The sequence below is a fragment of the Amblyomma americanum genome, chromosome 1 (assembly GCF_052857255.1).
Source record: "Amblyomma americanum isolate KBUSLIRL-KWMA chromosome 1, ASM5285725v1, whole genome shotgun sequence".
Classification (NCBI taxonomy): Eukaryota; Metazoa; Arthropoda; class Arachnida; order Ixodida; family Ixodidae; genus Amblyomma; species Amblyomma americanum.
Genome location: NC_135497.1, coordinates 537199703 through 537219246, shown reverse-complemented (window position 1 = coordinate 537219246; position 19544 = coordinate 537199703).

The window sequence follows — 19544 nt, the reverse complement described above, 5'->3', positions numbered from 1 at the left end:
ATGAGGCTTACATTTGTAAAATAAAAAGCCTCTTTGAGGGTCCGGGAAGCAGTTGTTAAGCTGCATTTGAAGTAGTTTAAAATAGCATGTTAGTTGGGTGGTCTATATGTTTGTTCCATGCAGGGAAGAGGCCTCTCTCGAGTCACTCCTATTAACCACGTCTTTTGCCAGCTGTGGCACCGTATCCGGCAAAGTACAGGGTTAATTGGAGAGGCAGGATGACAAATGTAAGCCTAATTACTTAAAATAATCAGCATAGTGAAGGCAATTGGCAGTAATATAGTACTGCAGCAGAAAATCTCTTTCATGTGAAGCGCATCTAAAAGTACATCTTTGTGCTCAGGCGTATTTCCCGTTTATCGGACTGTGATAGCATAGAATTGAAATCATTTTGAAGATTTCAACATCGACTGAACTATGGATACATTTGTGAGTAACATGGACGTCGGCATAATGGCATATACTAGACGAGGTCCCTTCTGTAAGATTGTTAACCAAGTTTAATAATTGCAACGCTCCTGAAACCAATCCTTGTGACACACCCAGTGTAGCATCAACATATTAGGGGGCGCGCAGTTAGCTATGATGCATTGCTGTCTATGACAAGTAAGCTTGTACCCAGTGGGGAATGCAATAATTTTCCAACAAGCCGTTTGTCGTGAAGCCAAGTCCTTGTTGCTTTTTTGTGTGTTGGGCAGAAAGATTTGTTGTCACCCTGACGAGCTTGCAACATATGAAGCGATTTAGCTACCAGCATAGCACACTGCTTTATTTGCTGCTCTTAGTAACAATGCTCTGCTACATTTTTGTCTGCTATTGTCAACGTGTTGTCCTTATTTTAATGACAACAGCTGGCTGTGCCAGTTTCTTGACTGCACGCCAAGCCAGCAAAGTCTTGCAACAGAGGTCAACTATGCCATGCTGCAACTTGTTTCACTTCCAAAGGCTTGATGCTAGGAACTTTGACTGATGTGCCTCGCATGACAATCGTAGTTTTTACACATCCTTAATGAGTATCCCTGCATATCATTCGGTTTCCGCATAACTGTCACGGGCAAGACACGTTATATCAGAGATGTAAAGAGTTCTAAAGAGGAGTTGCGAGCCTGTGCTTCACAGTCGAATGGTATTACAGGTGCAGTATGACCTCGGAAAGACATGTATACACAATTTCTTGTTTATTGAAGGAAATGATGTTAACGGCATAGGTGTTTTTGATGAACACACGATGAGCACAATGACCTGAAAAACAGTCATAGTGGCCCTCATATTCCATGTTGCATTAGCCAGCTTTGCGCTGCTTCCAAACACTCTAATTACCACTTTTTAGTAATTGGAGTCTCTTGGCTTCACTTATACAAACCTAACTTGCTGTATTGAGGCATTGCCTACGTTTTCCTTGTATGTTAACGTGAAATTTTTTTACTTCTGTTGGTGACATGTACCACCTGTGTATGGCACAATAATGTCACCGTTAAGTTCGTGGTTATAACTTAAGGACACATTTCTACATTGCCAACACCTCTGCTACACATTTTACTGTAGATTGAGTTGCCACCTGACTGGCTTTATCAGCATCAACGGTTGATATAGCATCTTAATGCGCCACTGCTCCCTCCTTTTCTTTTTCCGCTTCAGACCATTCATTGTTAACCTTTGAGGACTGGCTGCAGTCATATATGACATGAATTATGTTTTTAACACCTGTAGCTATGAAATTTGGTTTTTATAGAAAGGAATGGCACAGTAACTATTCCACTTCTGAGAGGTCACCTCAACAGTGCTGCGGACGAAGGGATAGAGGTGGAAATGAAATCAGGAAGAGAGAAAGAGGTACAGTAGCAGAGGTCTCTGTATTAATTTTGACCGTCTAGGGCTCCTGATCATGCGCTGACATTGCACAGCTCATGGGTATCTTCGGCATTTTGCCTCCATCGAAACGCGGCCGCTGTGACCAGTATTTAATCTGCGTCTTAGAGCTCAGCAGCCAAAAATGCCTATCCTTACAGTAGCCTGCACGGCCTATCATAGCTTTTCTCACTACAGTGCTCTGACTGCCAAGGTCGTGCTCTGTTCTGTTCCTCTGAACTCACATCATGGATCGCCACCCTTTTCACAGGGCGCCTGGTTCCGGCCCTGCAGAATGTTGTTAATGTCGTGCAGGGCCTGAACCAGCTGCTCGACGGCGTGGACCTGGTGGACCTGCAGGCTTTCAATCTTTTTTTTGCAAAGACAACAAGAGTTCTTTAATACCGTCCTGAGGGAAACACTGAACAAATATAGTCCTTAATACTTTACCCCTGCCAGGTGGGTCCTAATGAGTGCTAGGTCTGTCGCCATCTGCCGGAGCTGCTGGTTCTGTGTTGTGGCCAGGCGCCTTTGTTTTCTATTAGGGCGGCGATCGCGTTGTGCCTTTGTTGGACACTGCCTGGGTGGCCTTGCTGGCGAAGTGGAAGCGTATGCGGCCGCCTGATTGGGCCACCTTGCTGGTGCGGTGCAGCTTGTTCTGTTCGTGGCGGTGCAGCTCGCGCTCTTGGCTGGTTCTAGTTCTCTGCATTGGTGTAATTTCAGTGCGTTTTCCTGTGGTGAAATCACAACACACCTCTTTCTTGGAACATGCGTCACATTTCTGTTGCATTGTCTTATGCCTAACTTTAATGCAGGAGCATTTTTGGGTCGTACACCTTGTTCCATTTCAGGTAGCATGCATTGAAATGTGGTGTCTTGTATACAACACAATTTGGTCATAAATGCATAAAAGTGATGTTATGACTGCAAAAACAGAGGTGTTTTGCTGAAAAATACAAGTTTGTTCAGTGTAAATCAGCAGATATATTAGCCAACTCAAAGTGTGATAGTTATGATCAGATTTCCTGCAACAATGCTTAAACGCTATGTCTCACCATGCTTGTAACTGTCACCTGCACCATGCTTAGAAAGCGGTTGTCTACTGAAGTACATGACAAACCTTGTACTGAGCAAGTCATGCTCGTCCACAACTTGTGACGCCTGTGGCGCTGGGCTGGGTGCCTGCGAGTGCATAAGATGAATCCTCACAGTTCAGTCATACTTCAGTGGCAACACAGGAATTGATTTCTGGTTATGCTTTTGACGCTGTGTCATGCTATGTTTAATTATGAATAAAAAAACATTTTATATATTTTTGATTCCAGCTTCATTCTTCTTGAGACATCTTTTGCTGTGGCATATTTTCAGAAGGATGTTACGAATGTACCTTGGTGATTTGTGAACAAAAGCTGTCATTTACGCAAGGCCAGCATGCATGCTTGCGTTATTATGTAATGCGCTGGCAGAGTTGCCTTGCGATTTCAGCTCCTACCTGTTAGCAGCCACCACTTGCTGTGGAAAGGTGCTGACATATATTATTGCAAGCTCGGAAAATTCTTTCATGTTACCCACAGGGGAAACTGCAGCTGCTGGTGCCATGCAGAACTACCGGCGGGTACCTGCACCCCACGGAGCAGTTTTGGCCAACGATTTCCCAGAATTCGGGCGTCACTTGGGCTCAGCAATGCCTCCGGGTTCGGCAGCCCCCCGCCTGTAGTTCTGCATGAATAAAATGATATGGCTCTCCTACCTAAAAGGGAAGTGAGGCAGGAGAGTTATAAGCATTACAAGAGGCCCGACTATTCCTTGACAAAAGAAGCTTGCAGCCTAATATGTCAAATGTATAGCCTATAGTTGCCCGGCTGGATTAGACAGAGTAAGATATTCCATATGTCCAGTTTTCAACTGTGTGTGTCTCTTAACGGGCCTCCTGGCGAAAGCCATGTATTGCAGCACTGGTTGTTTAGAAGCCGCCAGAGCTTGAGACGACGTTCGGCGCGTCTCCACATGTTGCACTGGGTAAGCACAAGTGCACAGCAGTAGACTGACCTTTGCACAGGTGCTCCTAACTGGACGAACAGGCAAAATTTGCGGGCACCGAAGAGCACACACGTGATAGTGAAAGTGTAACCGTGCCATGCCGCGCTCCGAAAGTAAATTACCTCAGCTGTGTTCCGCACCGACTAGCGAGCCTGCAGTTTGCGCTTTCGTCACCCGCTTCTGCCAGAAGCGCTTCCAGCCTTCCGGCGACCGCGTTGCCGGCCCCAGCCCGTTCAGCTCGGCCGCGAGCTGCACCCACAGGCGCTGGCGTGTTTTTTCCCGCATCGCCTCGCTGGCTCCGCGGCCCAGACCGGCATGCTGCTCCATAAAACAGAGCATGGCCTCAAGTTGCTCTGCGCTGCAACGCCGTGTATAAACACCGCGCTGCTTACTGTTGGCCACGGTCACACACGGAGGCTCCGTGCTCGTCACTGGCGCTCCGCAGCAGACGAAAGCAGACGACTGCGAAAACGAACACACTGCTCACGAGTTGAGTTGAGTTGAGTGGTTGTAAGCTACCGGTGGGATTAGCCTTGCAGTTGCTGCCGGCAATTTCTCCACCGTAGCGACACTAATATATTATTCACATAAACACTGTCCGCGAAAACCCAAATAGACACTCCTGAGGTCACCATGTGGAGGCCAAATCCGTGTCCTGCAGGTAAAGTAGAAGAAGGCGTGAAGCATCCCTTCTACTCGACTGGCTCCCGCGCGGGAAAACAATGTCCTGAAGAGAACTGTGAGGAACTCCTGCCTTCTTGAGGGATCCGAATAACACAGCCTGTTCCGCGTTGTACAAAGTACAGCACAAGAGGTAATGTTCTATGTCACCACACACACCACACGTTGAACACAATGGTGACAACGCTAGGCGAGTCTTATATCCACGCCGGCGTACGAGCAGAATCCGTGCAAACGTGGTGAAGCAAGGTGGCTTGGTACCTTTTGAGACCCTTGGTCACACATGGCTGATGAGGAGAGCTCCACAAAGAACTGAAGTGGCACAACACCACATCTCTGAACATTTGCTTGACTTCATGAGGGACTCCATGTACTGGAATCCCGGAGAGAGCTGTATGGGCGAGGTTGTCTGCTATCTCGTTGCCTAAGACACCTATGTGCGAGGGCACCCATGTCAGTGCCCCCTTGTCAGTGTAGTAGCAACTGTACAAAAAAAATTGAGTTGCGTTTATTTCATTGCTGATTTCGAAACGCCTCTAGTTGTTGGATGAGCGCCATTTTTTAGCGCATCACGAAGCTGTCGAAATCATCGGCATTTTTTTCACCAAAACCACTTATATACAGCGGTGCGATGCTGGGACCATGGAGCGAAAATCGTTTCCAGCGGCCGAGATGTTACTTAATGTGCTGTTTTCGTTTTTCAACCATGGCACTTTGCAAGACCCAGTCATGAAGGGCAAGCATTACTCTGCCAGTAAATGTTCGCGCCAGTCGCTGCATGTGCGTGTTCTCACCGAGGCCGCTATGGTCTGTGTGCACGCACCGTTTGATCCTGTTTACAGCTGGTGCACAGTGAGTGCTTTTTAAGACGGCCTCGCAGCAGAATAACTATAATTATGCTCCCGGAACGTCCTCCTTTTTCGCACTTGGCGCCAACACTCGCAGACGACATCGTTTGTGTTTATCCTTTTTTGTTTTATTCTTCACATTTCGTAACCTCTTTCTGTGCTTATTTGTTCTGGCACCGCCTTGATGTTTACGTCATGCCTACGTCACAATTTCAACAAAATGATGATATGTCGAGAATAGGCCCCCTTGTCACCACTACCTTCAAGGGAACCAGCGAGCGCGCTATCGCCCGAGCTTATTATAACCGAGTCCCGCACGACGGCTACAAATCGTCATAGCCGCTATTCGTAGGGTACTGCGCATTCCTCCAACACCATCGGCTCAACCGACACACGTACCCCTCGCCACACAAGCACATGACGCGGAATAGAGGAAGCGGCTATATGGAAACGGCTCCACACGAAAGCCTATGGTTTTCTTAGTCTCCCCAGCTGACAGCGAATGCCGTAGGAGCTCTGTAATGAGTGTTCCTCTCCTCAGAGGGGAAAAAAAAGTTCATCACAGCTGCCGTCTATTTCCTCCTTAAAGGGAAGCTGAAACACTTTTCGAAAAAATGAGTTCTCTACGTAATTTTATAACATTAGCAAGGCTGAATGTTTGGCCAGTTGGTATGACATGTCGAAGAATAAAGTTTACCAGTCGAAAAAAGACGAGGGACAAGAGGAGAACTACACAGGGGAAGTCTGGTCCAGCCTTGTCATGTGTAGTTCTCCTCGTGTCCCTCGTCTTTTTTCGGCTGGTAAAATTTATTCTCTTATAGCTTTTAGTTCGCTGAAAAAAAATATCTCATCCAAAAAGAGTGGAAATAAACACAAAAAGTTGTTTTTCAGAAGAAAACGTGCCCCATCGTCTCAGAGCACCGAGCAAACACCGCTCTTGCCCGGGATTGGTCGAGACCGTCGTAATGTCATCCACGGGGATCTCCGGCCAGCACCGACGGGGTTGCTTGAGCGAGCTTTTAAGGACTACGTTTTGGAAATTATGAATAATTCAAGCAGTGTTGACCAGTTTGGACTTTCATCATTCATGTTCGAGCCATGAGCAGCTTCAGAAAACTGTGGAACCAACGACGCCGCGGAGTGCGCCGGCAGCGAAAGTGAAGTCGCGACATTGTCACGTGTTGGAAATCTCGACTGGATGGATTGGTGGATGACAACTTTTATTTCCACGGGAAATGGAGACCCCTTACTACTCACCGCCCCCGGCATGCAGGCCTGGAGAACGGGGGCTGGAGCGTCCGTGACTGAAGGCTAACAAAGAGATTTTATCTCTTCGCGGCAACAGCCGCCAGGCGGATTGGCTTGTTTCTGCCGAGCCGGTTCTTCGCTGCGCAGCAGGGCTTCCCAGGTTTCTCTGCTATCAATATCTTCGTCGACTCCGGGGTAGTCAGCACATTCCCATATTCTTTGCTTCCGGGTAACCGTGGAACCACCAGGCTGTCGGAACCTGGACGAGCACGCAAACCTATTTCGATATCGTTGAGAACTACAAACTAAACCGAAAACTGCTGCCACCGCCCGATAAGAAGCTCATTAATAGAGAAGCGACCGCATGGCGGCGCCTGCAAGCCAGAAATTCGTTAACCCAGTATGGGCCTTTCAGATCCTACCAGGGAAAAACGAAAAGCAACTCTCGACTGATACGTATGTTTTGCGTAGGTGCATGCGCGTGCATATATTTTATGTAGGTGCAAGTGGCAATAAAAAAAGTAAATTGCGCCGAAACGTTTTCGTGTACCACTGCTGCATAAAAGCCTGGCGAACAACTTCTTGTAACGCCTGTAAATATAATCTAATTCATATCACCGGCACGCTTACACGAGTCACGCGAGGTAAAGCATCTGGTTGTTCATTTACTTATAGTTATTTGCCTAGTTACTACCGAAGGGTTTTTAGAACTACAAAAGAATGCCATACTGAATGAGTTGTAATGGGTGCATTGCTGTACTGCAGCGCGAAAAGACGAGGCGACAGGGAGGGAGCTCCCGTGTGCGCTTTCTTCTGTCGCATGTCCGGGCTACTGTTCAACAACGAAACTTCTGCACTTACCCCCTTACGTTTTTTTTCATGCTGAACACGCTTTTCAACAATAATTATTGCTGCGTTTCGGAGCTCGTAGTGCTGATCATCAAAACTAGTGTGCTGCGAGATATAGTTGCTGTTGTTGGGTATCGAGATAACGAGCAGAATTACTTGTGGCAGATATATGCGTACCGCTGCTCGACGACTTTGCCGTTCTGTCTCAAGGACAAATTTGTATGAATTCTGGCGCCATTGTCAATCGTCAGCCATGACCAATCGCTCATGAATGCAAATGTTTGCTTTGCTCAAGTATACTAGGATTATATAATCGTTTTGTTGTTCAGTTAGGTGCATCTGCATGTGCTGCGCGCTGTTGGGATTGAGGTAGCAGCATCCCACCGCTGCCACCAGTTGTTGAGATTCAGGTAGCAGCATCCAACCGTTGCACCAGTTGTTGAGATTCAGGTAGCGCGACAGGGCCGGAGAAGAGACGAGGACGATCGGAGAAAGAAAACTTCGAAAACTTTACACAAAGACTATTTACATTATGTACAAGTAGGGCACCTGAGAGTGCTTCTCAGTAAAGGGAGCTTAGCAGTCAGGAGTCTCTGGTATCTCTTAAGAGGGTGGCTTTCCCTTGGTACCAAACCAGCAGCTCCTTAAATACTCTTCGTATTCCCCAGATCCCTAGCTGGGGAATATAATTCGAAGAATGATGTCCAGTCACACGATGTCACTGATGCTACCACCCATGGCAGGGCGGTCCTGATGTTCTCTCGCAGCTCGGTCGAGGGAAAGGGAACAGGACCCGGTTACGTTGTCGTCCCCACGGCCTCCAGGCGGGCGCGCACGTGCGTCCGGACCGCGCCCATGTGGACCCGAAAGGCGCCGGCCTGACACAGGAATGCAGTCGTCTGTCTCCCAGCAGGGGTTGAAAGATCTTGTACTGATGACCGGAACGCGGAATCTCTGTCGAAGGCTCGGCACTCAGACAATTGTTCAATCCCAGCGTGACTGAAGAGGGCAACGCTGATACTGTACTTCGTCGCCTGATGACCAGAACGATTACGTCGGGACGCTATGGTAGTCGCTTCTTCCGGCATTCCTGTTCGAATTTGTGGGGACGCTATTATCGTCGCTGTTTCCGGCATTCCTGCAGCCACGTCTCCCCCAGAGGGCTCACCCACCCTCGCGGCGTTTCTAAGGGAATCCTCCCCAAATCCAAATTCGCCGAACTCAACTGAACAAAGGAAGCGCGAGCACAACAGCACCCTCGCCGCCAGATATTGCACCCGGAAGATGAACTGCTCGCAAGTAGCTCAGCTGACTGGGCGTTCCAGAAACCAGATGCTCTCTGGGAGTCTTCGAATGACCTTCAGTGCCGAAGCTCGGCATCGCTTCCCCTCGTCAGATGGCCGTTTTGGGAAATTCTCTGCAACGCTAGCCAAAATGGATCACAGACGCCAAACCACACCTGACAAAAGCAAATGCCCTCAGAACACACTCATCCCGCCAGACCAAAACTTAGGGCCAAAACTGCACTTAGAATAAAGCTTCAACTAAAATTTGAAGAGATCGAAAATTTGCCTGAATAAACACATGGTGTCTAACGACGAGGAGTTTAGACCGGGAACCTGTCCAAGGCGTGTGCTCCCGCTAGAGGCGCACTTGGAACGAAAAGAATTCGCTAAATGAAATCAGGTTGGTGCTTAGAGGGCACGCGGTACGGGAATAGGTGACTGGATTTGGCCAACGTGGTGTTCAATTTTTCCCGCCCCAATACCCAGAGTCAAGGTACGTTACACCACTAGCTGTTACTTATCTTTAGCCGAAATAAGGAAAACGTGCTCCTAGGTATGTTACCTGATTATGAACATTACTGCAAAGAGAGTGGGGGACATACGCTCTCCAGTAGGAACAGAATATGAAATAAATCTCCAAACTAAACATTTTGGGGGACATCTCCTTTTGGTAAAATCTTTACCAGCTAAAAGGCTCGGCTTAGCCCGTCGGCATTTGTGTGGAGCTTGCCTTTCTTGTAGCGAACGTCGAAGCTGTGGTGCAGGAGTGCCAGGCTCCAGCTCAGTAGACGACCATTTTTGGACGTCATATTGTGCAGGCAAGTCAAACGGGAATGGTCCGTTTCTACCGTGAAAAGGAACCCGGAGACGTAGCTTGCCAGTTTGTCAATAGCCCAAACGAGGCAGGCGCATTCTTTTTCAGACGTGCTATACACCTCTTCCCGCGTGCTGAGATTGCGGCTCAAGTAAATTGCAGGCCCAGTATGCCTGCCATCGCTTTCCTGGCAAAGAATAGCGCTTAACCCGCGGTCGCTGGCATCACATTGTATGATAAAGGGTTTCGAGAAATCTGGCGCTGCCAGTATTGGCGCTCGTTTAGGGCCGTTTTCAGACTCTGAAATTCCTTCTCTTTCTTTTGGTCCCAAGAAAGGTTGGTAGGCTCACTTTTTCACAGCGCGTCGGTCAGGGGGCTGGCTAAATCAGAGTAGCCCTTTACACAATGCTGATAATTGCCTGCTAAGCCAAGAAAAGCCCTGAGTTCCGATTTTGTGGTTGGGTGATTGTACTCAACCACGGCAGCCACTTTAAGTTCTGCCCAAGATACTTCACTTCGGCGCATCTCAGGTGGCATTTTCCCGCCCTTGTCGTTAAACTAGCCTCAAGCAGTCGGCTCAACACAATACGCCGGTTTTCAATGTGCTCCTTCCTGTTTAGAGAGAAAACGGCCACGTCGTCAAGGTAGGGGAGAGCGAAATCTGCAAGTCCTCGCAGCAGTTGGTACATTAACTTTGAAAAACAGTACGGAGCATTTTTCAAGCCGAAGCTCAACATTGCAGGGCGAAACGTGCCCGCGGAGGACACGAATGCTGCGTACCTGCTAGCGCGCTCAGTGAGTGGCACCTGCCAGTAACCACGAACTAAATCCAGTGTGGATATATATTCTGATTGAGCGACTGTTTCAACCCTCTCCTCGATGTTCGGAATGGGGTAGGCAGAGTCCACTGTGATTGAATTCGGTCTCCGGTAGTCCACGCAGCGCCTCGGATTTTTGCCTGGAACCTCTGCAATAATGATTGGTGATGTATAGTCACTTTCGCAGGGCACTATGATGCTAAGTTCGCACATACGTCGGATCTCCGTCTCAATGATATTCTTTTGTCTTGGAGAGACACGGTATGGTGTGCTCCTGAACGGCTGTTCGCTGGACAGCTGAATGTCGTGTTCGATGAGGGTTGTTTTTTCTGGCTTGTTTGAAAACACCGCCTCAAAGTCGCGGACGACGTTTTTCATGTCTCCTCGTTGACTTTCCGTCAAACGTGGCTCTCTGTCGATTGAATTTAGCAGCGTATTCGCTGCTTGCTTGTACTCATGTGGGACATAAGGTATGTCTGAGATCTCTTCCTCTGGTACGTTCAGCGCCATGTTAACCTTGGCCTGACGCTGCACATGAGGCTTCGTCAAATTACTGTGGATTATTCGATTGTGTTTGTTCTCAACTTTTACCTCATAGTTAAGGTCCGGAAGCTTGGACACCACCTTAGCTGGCCCTTCCCATTGCACCTCAAGCTTGTTCCTTTTTGACGGACGCAGCAACATCACCTTATCGCCAGGTTGAAGGATGCGCTTGCGTGCAGATTTGTCGTAGTATACATTAGACAGTGACTGTGCTGCTCAGACATTTGCTTCCAGGAGGTCTCTGGGTTTCGCAATTCTTTCCAGTAGCTGCAGGACGTATTCCACTACACAGGGATACCCTCCATAACCCTCCCATGACTCCCTCAGCATGCGCAACGGGGCCCTCAATTCACGCCCGTAGACTAGTTCAGTGGGGCTAAACCCGGTGCTTTCGTGGGGGACGGATCTCATTGCAAAGACTGCTGCTAGAATGCAGCCTTTCCAATCTCCCTTATGCTCAAAAACAGAGACCTAAGTATCGGGTTTAGCACTGAGTGCATACGCTCGACTGGATTCGACTGAGGGTGGTGAATGGATCTGCAGATTATTTTAACATCCACCAACCAGGGAACCACGTACACACCAACGCAATTATGGCCGCCAACGCAACAACAGCAGCAGGCGCAACAGCGTGGCAGTGGAACTATCGCGGCCTCGGATGTAAGAAGGCAGTCATCCAACAGCACATCCACTTGCCGCGCGCAAACTGGACGTGATCCTATTACAAGAAACACTCACCGACGCACCGTCACTCCCTGGCTACAGAGTGCACAAGGGCCAGCCCGACGGGAGAGGCCTGTCCACCCTGGTCAGGAAGGGACTCACGTTCGTTGAGCACGAGCTGCAAAGCAATATCAAGATCGAGCACAGTCACCGAAATCATCCCAGGCAAGAAGAGAAAAGGAAGCATATTTCTGCTCAACATCTACAGCAACCCATCGCAGAGAAAACAGAGATTCAAAACAATACTGAACAGAGCCAGCACCGCGGCAGGCCGCAACACGCTGATTGTCTGCGGCGACTTCAACGTGATGAACCCAGCCTGGGGCTACAACAAGTACAAGCAAAGGGCCGCGACCTATACCATGACGCCATGGAACTCGAATTCACCCTCATCACAGAGCCGACGCATTCGACGATAATAGGTAAGTCTGTGTCCCGGGACACCACTCCGGACCTCACGTTCGTCAAGAATGACGTCCGGGGCGCGATAACCTGGAGAAACACGGAAACCAACCTCGGCAGCGACCACACCATCGTGGAAATCAGCATACCGGAACACAACGACACCAGCATCAAACACATACAGATGGATAGACTGGGATGCCTTCCGAGACGCCAGAAGCCAGACGCTGACGACGAGATTGAAGACATAGAGTCGTGGACGGCCGAAATCACCAAGAGCATACGCGACGCGACCAAAGAAATAGAAACGGACGCTGTGATTGATAAAGTAGACAGCCGGCTAGAGGATCTCATCGAAGCCAAGGAGTTGATACTCAGTCGCTGGAAGAAACAAAGGCTCAACCGCAGACTCAGAAAGAAGGTGGCGGAGGTCAACCGAGCGATCGAGGAGCACTGCCGCGCGCTATGCACGCAACAGTGGATCGAGATCTGCAATGCGGCAGATGGGCAGATGCATAGCGGGAAGACGTGGAACCTGCTGCGGCACCTGCTCGACGAAACCAAGACCAAGTCGCACCAAAGGGACAAACACGCCAAGCTCATACATCGGGCGGTCTCGGTACACGGCGCCGACGAAGTCACCAGGCGCATCAATGACAAATACCTGCCCACTACACCCACCGAACAACACGCGCCGTACGGCGGCCTACCCAACGCGAAGCTCGATCGTGACATCGACGTCGAGGAGGTCCGCGCGGCCCTGCACGACCTCAACAGCCGGTCGGCAGCTGGCCCGGACCTCGTCACGAACAAGGCGCTCAAGAACCTCGACGACGGCTCGATTGAAAACCTCGCAAAATACTTCAACAAGTGTTGGAGAGCGGCCGCGCTACCAAAGCAGTGGAAGACAGCCAAGACTATCCTGGTAAGTCGAGGGCGCGCTGCAAGCCGCCGTCGACGCGTATGAAGACCAGCTGGAAGGCATCGGACTGAGATGTTCGCCGAGCAAATCGGAGCTCCTAATACTCCCACCTAACAACAATGGCAGAGGCAAGACCAGACAACGCGAATGCGAAAAAATCAGAAACGTAACCAAATCCGGCAACGTGATCCCCAAGGTCAGCAAAATCAGGATCCTAGGCATGGTCATAGAAAAGCATGGAAGAAACGGCGAAACCATCGCCCGTCTCACGGCAAAAGCGGCCAACTCTATGCGACTCCTCAAAAGAGTCACTTCCCGGAAGGATGGCATGAGAGAGGAGAGCCTATTCAGGCTCGTCGAATCCTTCATCATCAGCCACGTCGCGTACGTTGTAGCCTACCACAGATGGCTGCAACACGAACCCAACATAATCAATGTAATCATCAGAAGAGCGTACAACACGGCACTGGGCCTGTTCGAGTCCACGAGCACGACCCGCCTCTTTCAACTCGGGATGAACAACACGCTAGACGAAATAGCCGAAGCGCAACGGATCTCTCAACTGGAGCGGCTGTCCACGACCAAAGCCGGGAGGAAGATGCTGGACGACGTGAGAATAGGACACTCGAACGAGGCGGAGATGATGCTCCCCGTCCCCGAAGAGGTCCGACGCCAGAACAGAATCGACCCCATACCCAAGAAAATGAACCCCGAGTTTAATAAGGGAAGAAGAGCGGCGAGGGCCAAGGCTCTCATCGACCTGCACGCCAACGACGAGCACGCGTGGTACGTGGACGCGGCCGAATACCAACGGAACGCCTTCGCATTGGTCGTCATAGAGGCGTCGACTGGCGCCACGAGGACGGCAGCGAGCTTGAGAAGCGCCGGAGCGCAACAAGCGGAGGAGGTGGCCATCGCCCTGGCCATCGCCGACGCAGACTGCTACGCGGTGCTGAGTGACTCGAGACAGGCGGTGCGAATCTTCGCCAAAAGCCAAGTCTGCAGTGAGGCCGAGCGCGTACTATGAGCGACCAAACTGCAATACAGAAGAGCAAGAATCGATTCGTTTCCGGCGCACGCGGGCGACGCGTCGGAACGAGTGAGAACCACAATGAGAGGGCACACGCAGCGGCGCGAGCGCTAACCAACCGCGCCCCGGCAACGCACCGTCCGACGTGGTTCGGAGTCTAGGACCGCATGACGGTCTACAGCGAAATCACGAAGGCCTACCGTCTGGCTCGCAGGATTCTCCCACCATCGCTCCCGAGGCTGAGTCGAGCGGAGGCGGTACTACTGAGACAGCAGTTCTTTGGATTTTATGAGCAACCGCTGGTTCGGGAACACCTTCATGGTCATGCTCATGCGGATTACGCAGATCAGTTTTCCTCCAAGGATCTCCCGGCTGCTCGGGAGAAGGGTTCAGTGCCTGCTCATTTATCGGAGCGTAGTCGAGTTTCTTTGCGAGCTCTCGCGCTCCAGAACGTGTTAGCGCCATGCAAGCCAAGCCTGAGGTGAAAGAGAGACCTTTCGCTTTCAGCAGCTGTTCGGATTTGTTCGAAAACAGGTACGGAAAGTGTGTCGGCAAGTTTGTGCTAACTGCCACTTCTGTGGTTAGCCTGCCGAAAGTCCCCTCTAGAGCCACCTTCGCTATAGGCAAGCATGCACTCTGTTCTTCGGCGACCTGCTTAATCCAGGCGCATTCGCCGGTGTTGTCCGTGGAGGAAACACAGGACGGGTGAGCAACATCCATGGTAGCCGCTGAATCTCGCAGTGCTCTGAATTTCTTGTCATTTATCGCCACGTCCCGCATGTATCCCTATCGAAAAATCTCATATGGATGCATAAGTGCCTCTTATGAATTTATGTGTCTGTATGTGGTCATACGAGATGATATGTGTCCAATATGTGTCTCGTATAATCCAATAAGTTTGTCGTATGGGCTGATATGTGTCCCTAATATCCCTCGTATGGGCTAATATGTGTCCTTCGTTTGCCTCGTATGGGCATGTGTCCTTCGTATCCCTCGTATGGGCTGATATGTGTCATTCGTATGCCTCGTATGGCCATATGTGTCCCTCGTGTGCCTCGTATGTGCTGATACGTGTCTATCGTATTAGTTGTTTGAGCCGATAATGGATCTCATATCGCCCGAATGACCGATATGTGTCTTTTGTATCACTCTATGAGCCAATATGCAGGTCTCAAATCACTCTTATGGGTAGACTGCGTCTCTAAGTCAGCTGATATCACGGACTCGAAGACGAGAAAGTTGGCAGTGGCGTGGCACGGAGAGCTCGCTCTAGGCCCATCGCCATTAAATCATTCAATCGCCATCTGTTATGTAGTACTGTCTTTACCTGCTTGCCGTCACGTAACATTTGGCGTGAGGGGCGGAGTTCATCCCCATCCTGGTCCTGGAGCTTCGGCGTCCGGCGTGTGCCATGATCGTTGATCGTGTGTTCCTCCCCGCACCGCCCGGTTGTGCCCCAGCCCGAAAGACCAGAACCGACCATGTCGTTCACCCCAGCCCCGTCCCCTGCCCCGACCAGAAGACACAACTTGACGACACCGCCGATACTCGAACCTATGACCCCACCGACCCTAGAAGCCGCCAAGATATTCGAACACAGCCCTTGCCCATGCCATTCGGTGTGTTCATGGGCCTCGGCCGTCGACTCAAGGTGACCTAGCTACGGCCCGGAAGCTTCCTGGCCAGCGCTCATCTGATCATCATCTGTTCATCTCTTTCATTGTGACGACAAACCCTGCATCTTCTTCTCTTCTGTGTTCATCCGTCCTGTCACGCTCATCGTCACGCCCTGCGTTTCATCTTCACTGCCGGTCTTTCAGTTCGCACGATGGGGACGATCGCTCGGCAGCCCCGGGTAGTGTCACGGACTCGAAGACGAAGTGGGCAGTGGCGCGGCACGGAGCGCTCGCGCTAGGCGACTTTATCATTTTGTTTTGCAATGCGAGATGCGACCTGACTTACAGCCATTTATTATGGCCATGTGCAAATGATTCCACATTTTTCCAGATTCTTGCTGCTTTTGGTTCTTTTTTTTATACGTCTTTATTTCTGCATAAAATAGGCCTAGCCTTGCGGCAGAAATGAGGGGCTTCATGGGGGTGGAGGTGGGAGAGGGGGAGGAGGGCCGGTCTCCACTTCTTCTTCGAAGTGGAGTGGTCCTGTGGTCGGCTCTGCGAAGAAACGGCCTGGCCCTTCTTCTTCCTTGAAGTATAGGAGAAAAGCCCGCCAGAGCCGGAGTGCGTCCGATGATCCGATGTGTAATGGTGGATCGACCCATTCCTGCAAGGTGCCAGGTCGGTGCCCGCCCAGGGACTGAAGTGCTCGCTCCCGCACCACGTCAAAAGCAGGACAGCGCCACAAAAGGTGTTCTTTATCTCGAAGGTTCCTTGCCAGCTTTAAATTCAGCACGGCCAAGAACTGCATGACATTTAGTTCGATGACCGCCGAGCAAGATTAATACAGCCTATCGCCAACGCCGAGTAATTCAGTTCTTAGTGGGCGTGAGTCAGTACCTTGAACAGTTAATTTTGGAAGCCTTTTTGTTCTCTTCCTGACAGCTGGAGTGTCGTCACTGCAACATGATACTTTGCATCAAGCTTTTAACATTGAAAAAAATGTATAAAATTTATTATGTAAACGAGCAATAAATAAATAAATAATAATATAAGCTCGAAGACAAGCCCTCGCACTAAAAAAATTCCGGAGTCTCTGGATATACTAATTTTCTCGAGCATAGCCCAAACCTTCACACGGTGCCATTATGACCCGGACGCGACAGCGGTGTGCCAGAGAGCACTGCGAAACTATACTTATAGAACTCCTTGATCACCTCGATCGAAGCACTTGGATCGGTGGCGCCGTTCTGCTATCCAGTTCCGTGTTCTAGCGCACACTAGCAGTTTATTTTTGAGAGCCTCTTCCCCTCGTACTTTGCACTCTTCGGTTTTCTTAACATATATTCTTTCAGTGCATCAGTTTACCCTTTCAGCAATTTCCCCCTCTGCTTGTCCTAAATGAGTCACTGAATTCAGGTCAGTGGCAATATAATTGTTATGATATATACCCCACACCGTGCAGAAAATACTTTTTTTTGCAGCTATGACAGGCTTTTCAAGCACTTGCTGCTATTAGGTGCGTTCTAAAAGAAGTGTTCATTTTATCGTAGATAACACAGAAGTTGCTGTTTACAGCGCAGAGTACAGGGAAGGGCCCAGCGTTATTTATGATCAAGAGCCGCGCAACAGCAGCTTTTATATTTCGAAACCGAAACTGAAAATGTTCTAGCGTCGTCTGACAGCTAGGCCCGGACTTTATAAGGGCTTCCTGTTTGTCGTAAGCCACACAAAACTTTGTGCTTAAAGCACTAAATAAAAAGCGCAAAGCTCAATCAGGCACCGCGTGCCACTATAGCTTCCAGCTATGAAACCGAAACCGAAGGTGATTTGTCACATAGCGACGACTTTGTGTACTGCAGTGGCGATCAAAAATCGCAGGACACTTCAGACATCTACGTTACAGTGGTACCATGAAGCTCATACATGATGTAGCCCATAGAGTTACACTAAGCCACCCTAGTCGAATTTCATGGGCAGTCACAGGTGCAAGAGCGAATTGACGGGCTAGTTGGTTCTCCTTATGTTGAACCAACGCTCTGTGGCACGGCTCGGCACGGCACCCATAACTATTTCCCCTTCAAAGTAGTATTTGTAACTTTTCCAATATAAGTATTTCATGGTGTGTAGAGCCCCGCGTCGTCTGCTACTACATGCGGTCAATCAGCAGTCAACTGGATGGCCGGATGCGCTGCATGAGGAGGCTGCGACATGAAGCGGTATAGAGATTACGGTCGGATACGCAAATTCTGCCGCAGGAAATAAACAGACGAAATGGAACGAATAAAACGTATTTATTATTCTGGTTTGTAACGAAGAGGTCATCATTATACTCGTATGCAGCGCCCTGTGCGGTACGCGTCGCCAAGCCAATCCAAGTCTGCGGTCGTTTGCGTCCAACGTTTGCGTCATCACTCAGCACTGTGTCGGTGTGTGGTTGTTACAGTTATTAGATTGTGTGTTTTGCAGCCACATTTGACACTTCCACTATGAGTTCGTCAGCTGCGGCGAGCTATGCGTACGTGAAATACTTCGACCGACGGCGCAAAAAGCTATCGCACACGTCTCTATGTCGTCCTTGTTTCCTTTGCGCTACACCTTTCCATGATGCCTACCGACTGGCTTTAGCGACATGACTTAAAAAGGGACGTCTACTGGCGCGGTGGAAAAGATGAGAAAGCATTCTATTCCGCCCAAGTAATGGAGCTTGGAGGTGAGTTTTGCAGTTACTTCGCTACATGGTCAGTTTTCAGAAGTGCCACACTTGTGATGCGTGTACAGTCTAGCCTAACGCTTGTAACAAAGCTTGGTGGCGTTTTACATAAAGTCGATGCATGTCCTTTTTTACTGTTGCGAGCACTTGCAGAACGCTAACGATACCACTTCCTCTGTGCTTGCGATCCGTGCAGACAGCAGCCCAACGCACGCTTCCCAACGAAGGGAAAAACTGCATGGTCGTGTTGCAGCAGGTTTCGACGTAAGCGTCACTCTGAGCGAAATATTTTTTAGTGATTTTTGTCATGAATTCAAGTAATTGCATGATGCAGGGAGAAACCGGCTGTTTTCAGATCTGCTAATTTTTCGCATTATATTTTTTTTGGAAAGCAATGAACGCGACACACTAACTGATCCGTTTTCGTAGCTTGTCCTGTGTTTGCAGTCGCTTTCATTATTTTATCTCATTTCTTATGTTGCAGTAACAAAACCTGTGCTTATCCAGAGGATGTCGAAGAGAAAAATCACTGCGATGGACTTTGAAAAGTCTGAGCCAGCAACAAGATTTGCACAGATACATGTATGTACTGAGCGAAGTTTTACTGCGGATGCCTCTGCTAGTGCCACTCGCACGCTTACCAGTCGCAATATGTACATTAAATAGCTGCATGCTTCAGAGCCAGACAGGTGTTTCTCTTTCTGTGTGTCAAAAATATTTATAGTTGCGGGGAACAGCCAGGCTCCCTTTAGCAACAGAAAGCCTTGTAGCGGATCTTTGAATTGTAGTATAGACATATTGCTTAAATGCCATCATTGTGAAAAATTGCACGGGACACAAGAGAACCGCATGTGGAATGGAAGCATCGTGCTGTTATTCGTTCTCTCATGTATCGTGTGCTTGATGTCAGGTCAAAGTTTCATTTTTCGTGTTGCCTTCTCGCGTTGTTGTCTAAAATATTTATGCTTTTGGGGAGCAGCCAGATGCCATCAGCAATAGAGAACCTTGTAGCGAGCACACCGATATACGGCGTTGCGGAACAGCCACAATGCTACAATGCTGTTTAAACATATATATATTGCTGGAAATTTATAAGCCCTGCTATTCTTCGGTTATGCGGCTTACCAAAAGAATCGGGAAACGTGAGACGCGGATAGGGCCTCTGA